A 6604-nucleotide genomic window follows, 5' to 3' on the forward strand; every position below is an offset into this window, starting at 1 on the left:
ACAGATTGAAGGTGTCTATGCTAAAGCTTTACTAGATAGCGGTTCTCAGATTACTCTACTTTACAGATCCTTTTATGACAAGTACTTGACGCATTTGCCATTGATTACTATAGGAAACTTTGAGATATGGGGCCTTAGCTCTGATCAGTGTCCATATGATGGCTATTTGTCACTCAAGCTTGAGTTCTCAGGGTCGGTTGTGGGTGTAGCAGAGACCATGTAAGCACTTGTCCAGATCCGGCCATGAAAGGTGACGTGTCTATTCTGGTCGGCACCAATACATCTGTAGTGAAGAGACTTATGACTGCTTGCAAAGAAAAGAAAGGTGAAGGTTTCCTTAGCACACTACAAGTTCATCCTGCTATCAAAGAGGCATATGAGAGGATGACAGAAAGCTCAACTGATGATGACGAGAAGAGAGGAACGGTCTGGTTCGCACAGACAAAACCTGTCACCCTGCCACCTGGTGGGCAGGCGAGAGTTACTGGAATTCCAAAGTTTCCTGGGATACCTTCTACTCAAACCATTCTGGTAGAGAGGCCTGAAGAACCCGGTTCCCCGAAGAACTACTAGTGAGGCCTGAAATCCAGACGGTTGCAGTTGTGTCGTCTAGAAGAATCACTCTTACTGTCAGGAATGTCTCGGCAAAGGAGATCCCCCTGAAACGAGGTACGCCTATTGCTCATCTGTTTCTTGTAGATGTGTTCTATTGAAAAGTAAGCATGATTCATCTGAGAGACTGACGTCTTCTTCATTCAACTTTGGAGATTCTTCAGTGCCTGAGGGATGGAAGAAGAGGTTATGTGAAAAGATGATGGAACAGAAAGAAGTCTTCTCAACACATGAGTTTGATGTGGGTTGTTCAAAGAGTACTCACCACACCATCAGAGTTACTAAAGACAAACCATTTAGGGAGAGATCTCGCCGCTTGGCCCCAGCTGATGGTGAAGATGTGAGGAAGCATCTTAATAACTTGAAAAGTTATTGGATCATATCTGAGTCGAAAAGCCCCTATACATCTCCTATTGTGGTTAGAGGAAAAAATGGCACCATACGCAGGTGTGTTGATTACAGGCCCCTCAACATGCGCACTGTTCCAGACCAGTACACAGTCCCACGTGGGGATGGATGCTCATGGCATTTTTGAGTGGGAGCAAATGGTTCAGTGTGTTAGATCTCAGAAGCGGATACTATCAAATTCCGATGGGAGATACAGATAAAGAGAAGACTGCATTTATCTGTCCAGTTGGATTTGACCAATTTGAGATGATGCCACAGGATGTGTCGGGAGCACCTGCAACATTTCAACATGTCATGGAAAAGACAGTTGGAGACATGAACCTACTCAAAGTTCTTGTTTACCTTGATGACTTAATTTTGTTTGGACGGACGCTGGAGGAACACGAGCAGAGGTTACTCAAGGTGTTAGACCGCTTGAAAAGTGAAGGCCTAAAATTGTCCCTTGACAAGTGTCAGTTTTGCCACACATCTGTCAACTATGTTGGACATATCATATCCCAGAATGGAGTGGCTACAGACCCCTCAAATATTGAAGCTGTCACCACGTGGCCAAGGCGTGAATCTGTGACTGCTCTGCGTTCTTTCCTAGGATTCTGTGGATATTACAGAAGATTTGTCAAAGACTATTCTAAAGTGAGTTACCCCCTGAATCAGCTCTTATGCGGATATCTTCCCTCTGCCAAGAAAGGAAGAAAGTCCAAGGGAGAGGAGAAAGCCTACCTCAACCCCTCAGAACCATTTGGATCAAGGTGGGATGAGAAGTGTGAATTAGCATTCGAGACATTGAAGGAAAACCTCACAAAAGCTCCTGTGTTGGCTTTTTCTGATCCTCAGTTGCCATACGTTCGACATGTAGATGCTAGCCTCGAAGGGTTAGGTGGAGTACTTTACCAAGATCAAGGTGAGGGTCTGCGTCCCGTGGCATTTGTGAGTCGAAGCCTGGCCGCTTCTGAACGCAACTACCCAGCTCACAAGTTAGAGTTTATTGCGTTGAAGTGGGCCGTGGTTGATAAACTACATGATTACCTGTATGGGGTCAAGTTCGAGGTTAGAACAGACAACAACCCATTTACATATGTCCTCACGTCCGCAAAATTGGATGCCACTGGTCATCGTTGGCTAGCTGCGTTATCTACCTATGACTTTAGTCTCAAGTACAGGCAGAACATAGATGCCGATGCTTTATCTCGCCGCTCTCATCAGCAATCTGCAGTGGAACAAGATTTGAGTGACTTTCCTGCATCTGGTGTCCGAGCCATGTGCCAGATGTCTAGTGTTGTTAAGAGTAACTCCTGGATCATCTAGGAGAGTGATTGATCAGTTGGGAGCCTCTATGCATTCTGTGCCTCAAGCATACTGTAACCTGAGCATGCTGAAGTCTCACATGCCCAGATTGAGCACTATGTAACTTGCTGCATCACAACAAGAAGACCCTTGTTTAGGAGGGATGTGGGTTGCTCTTAATAAACATGATATTACCAGGGTGACAAAGACCAAATATCCATTCATCTCTTTGCTCCTGAGAGAGTGGGAGAAGCTAAAGATGGAAGATGGAGTTATGTACAGGATCACACATCCGCCAAACGAAACTCGTCGTGCTCAGTTACTACTTCCAGAGAAGTTCAGAACTATGGTCCTCAAGTCGCTGCATGATGACTCAGGTCATTTAGGATTTGACAAGACGTATGGACTTGACAGAGATCTGTTCTACTGGCCACGCATGAAGATGGAAGTAGAGGAGTACTGTAAGTTCTGTGCTCGTTGTGTACAGAGGAAAACACTTCCAAATATAGTTGCTCCACTTGGTCATATGCAAAGTGATGGACCTATGGACCTTGTGTGAATGGATTTCCTGTCCATTGAGCCTGACTCACATAACACAGAGAATGTCCTGGTCATTATGGATCATTACACGAGATACGCTCAAGCTTTTCCTACGAAGGATCAGAAAGCATCCACTGTCGCCAAAGTATTGTGGGAGAGGTACTTCATCCATTATGGTCTACCGAAGAGGATGCATAGCGATCAAGGTAGAGATTTTGAAAGTCGACTCATCCGTGAGCTACTGAATATGCTTGGGGTGGAGAAGTCAAGGACAACACCATATCATCCTCAGGGAGATCTACAACCCGAGAGATTCAACCAAATCTTGTTGAACATGCTTGGAACTCTTGATCCTACACAAAATAACAAATGGAGTCAGTATATTGGGCATCTAGTGCACTCGTATAACTGTACTTGGAATGAAGCGACTGGCTACTCACCCTATTTTTTTATGTTTGGACCTGAAGCTAGATTGCCCGTTGATATCTGTTTTGGAGTCTCGAGTGATAGCTCTTCAGAGAGAACTTACATCAAGTATGTATCTGATACGAAGAAACAGTTACAAGCTGCTTACAAATTTGCTGAGAGCACTGCTGGAAAGCAAAACCATGAAAACAAACAGCGATATGATCAGAAGATTTGCTACACGCAACTTACGCCTGGAGACAGAGTCCTTATACGGAATCTAGGACTGCACGGAAAACATAAGCTGGCAGATGGCTGGGTTTCTACGCCATATGTGGTGGAAAGTCAGATGTCAAACTTACCTGTGTTCCGTTTGAAGCCTGAAAGTGGAGATAGACCCATTAAGATTCTTCATCGGAATCACCTGCTACCACTGGGGCAGAAAGTGTGCCTAGAACCTGTGGTTAACATAAAACCAACTCCTAGTAGAAGGACCCAGCAAAGAAGGAGGAAGAGAAAGGGAAATTAAAAGTTGCCTAGAAACTGTACTCCTCGGAATGATGAGAAAGTTGAAGAGGTTAAGAATCCAGAAGATGAGAAGGATTTCGACTCAGAAGATGAGGACATCGGAGTATGGAATGAAGTGCCTAATACAAACTCTAGGAGCCGAGAAGTGGAAGAGATGTTGGAACCGTTTAGCTTGGACCTAGACATAGTCTGGAATCAAATTACTGGGGAACCTGAAAGAGCAGAACAAGTTGTAGAAGCAATAGAGTCCATTCAAAAAGCTGATGTCGCAACTGGAGTTGAAGCAGATGATAATGAGGCATCTAACTCAATTGAAGAGATTCAAGAAGAGGAACGAGAAGTTCAAGGAGAAGTGAAACTTCGGAGGAAATAGAAGGACCAGGAATAAGAAGATCTCAGAGAGTAAAGAAAGCTCCTGTACTACTTACCTATGATTAACCTGGAGTTCCAAGTATAGCCCCAGTTGTCAGATATTGTTCCACACTATACAAGTAGATTGGATAAGGGAAACACAAATGTATCTCCTTTTCAATTATCTAACAAGGTTTGTCTCAGTTGTAGGTTGAAGAGAGAGTTATTAAGAGTTGACACGGTTACTTATTACATTTCACTTGTGTGTTTTCATGTCATGAGGACATGCCTAATTGTGGTGGGGGGAGAGTGTAATACCCTTGTTAGAACCAATTATTGAGTTTATTCTTGTTATAATGAATTTGTATTATATTTAAAAGGTGATTGAATTGCTCCCAAATTGTAATGTTGTTAATGCATTTCTTTTGAAGAAATATTTCTTTAATGTATAAGTGAATAGGTTGGTTTACTTTTAAGTTTAAGTATTGACCAATACGGTCGGTTGTTAAGCTGTGGCTTAATGGGAGTTGACCTGGTTAACGGGAGGCGTGGGAAAAAAGAGAGGGAGAGAGACGTTGAAAACTACAGGATTTCAATGGGTTTCAATTCCAGAGACTGAGTTCTCGGGCCACGCTCTTTGGCCATGCACACCTGTGGTGGGTTTGGCATCGAAATGAGAATGCATGAGCAGAAAAGAACCACATACGTACTGTAAAATATGGTGTTGGAACTTTGATGTTACGGGAGTTTTTTGCTTCCCTGGTCCTGGGGCCCTTGTTAAGCTCCAAGGTGTAACGGATGTGAAATGGCTAGCTAGTTAGCGGGTACGCGCTAGTAGCGTTTCAATCAGTTACGTCACTTGCTCTGAAACCTATTAGTAGTGTTGCCCCTTGCTCTGCAAGGGCCGTGGCCTTTGTGGAGCGATGGGTAACGATGCTTCGTGGGCGACCGTTGTTGATGTGTGCAGAGGGTCCCTGGTTCGCGCCCGTGTCGGGGCGAGGGGACGGTTTAAAGTTATACTGTTACATTGGTGCCGTGACCCGGATCACTGGTTGCTGCGGAAAAGGAGGAGGTTGAAAGGGGGGTGAGTGTAACGGATGTGAAATGGCTAGCTAGTTAGCGGGTACGCGCTAGTAGCGTTTCAATCAGTTACGTCACTTGCTCTGAAACCTAGATGTAGTGTTGCCCCTTGCTCTGCAAGGGCCGCGGCCTTTGTGGAGCGATGGGTAACGATGCTTTGTGGGCGACCGTTGTTGATGTGTGCAGAAGGTCCCTGGTTCGCGCCCGAGGTCGGGGCGAGGGGACGTACTAAAGTTATATTGATGCTGTTGACCCGGATCACTGGTTGCTGCGGAAAAGGAGGAGGTTGAAAGGGGGGTGAGTGTAACGGATGTGAAATGGCTAGCTAGTTAGCGGGTACGCGCTAGTAGCGTTTCAATCAGTTACGTCACTTGCTCTGAAACCTATTAGTAGTGTTGCCCCTTGCTCTGCAAGGGCCGTGGCCTTTGTGGAGCGATGGGTAACGATGCTTCGTGGGCGACCGTTGTTGATGTGTGCAGAGGGTCCCTGGTTCGCGCCCGTGTCGGGGCGAGGGGACAGTTTAAAGTTATACTGTTACAAAGGCATCATGAACTTTACCCAGTACCAGGATATTTTAGCCAAAAACCTGGTTGCCAGGAACCTGAAAATTGGCCACGAGTGAATCTTCCAGGAAGACAGTAACCCCAAGCACACATCAAAATCCACAAAGAAATGGTTAATTGGCCACAAAATCAACATTTTGCAATGGCCATCTCAGTCTACGGTCATGAAATCCATTGAAAACCTGTGGTTTGAATGGAAGAGGGCAGTCCATAAGCGCAGATGAAGGATATCAAGGATCTGGAAGGATTCTGGGTAAAACTTTATTTGGATAGTCCACATGTAGATGCTCTAAAAAACAAACTATCTACTAACCCTAATCCTATGCCTATCCCTAACCTTAACCCTTATCCTAACCCTATCTCTAACCTTAACTTTAACCCTTACTCTTATTCTAAACCTAACCTTAGCACGCAGTTGCTTATCAAAAGATAGTTTGTTGATAGCATGACCAACTACAGGTGGACTATCCGGACTATCCAAATGAAGTGTGACCGGATTCTGTATGGAAGAATGGTCTACGATCCCTCCTAATATGTTTTCCAATTCCTAAACCATTTTACATAAAGGCTCAGTGTCGTAATCGTTGCAAGGTGAGGCATTGAAAGGTATTGAAAACAGGGGTGTCAATAATATTTACCTTTGTGAGAAATATTTGTATTCCTTGTTAAACAAGCATTAGTTTCAAATAATATAATTTCCCAATTTATTTGAGTATACAATGTAGCTCAGTATTTGAATTATTTATTTTACACAGTCATTATTGCTCATCTTTATAAAGGGTGTCAATAATTTCGGACCTCACTGTATCTCATCCTGTATCTCATCCTGCATC

At 44.3% G+C, this 6604-nt stretch overlaps 1 protein-coding gene across 1 annotated transcript in view; it reads left to right on the plus strand.

Annotated features, from left to right (window-relative positions):
- Positions 1–6604, plus strand: part of LOC120061648 (metabotropic glutamate receptor 7-like) — a 109862-nt gene that overhangs the window by 76091 nt on the left and 27167 nt on the right. The gene's annotated exons all lie outside the window — the stretch shown is intronic.

This window comes from Salvelinus namaycush, chromosome 16 (genome assembly GCF_016432855.1).
Source record: "Salvelinus namaycush isolate Seneca chromosome 16, SaNama_1.0, whole genome shotgun sequence".
Classification (NCBI taxonomy): domain Eukaryota; kingdom Metazoa; phylum Chordata; class Actinopteri; order Salmoniformes; family Salmonidae; genus Salvelinus; species Salvelinus namaycush.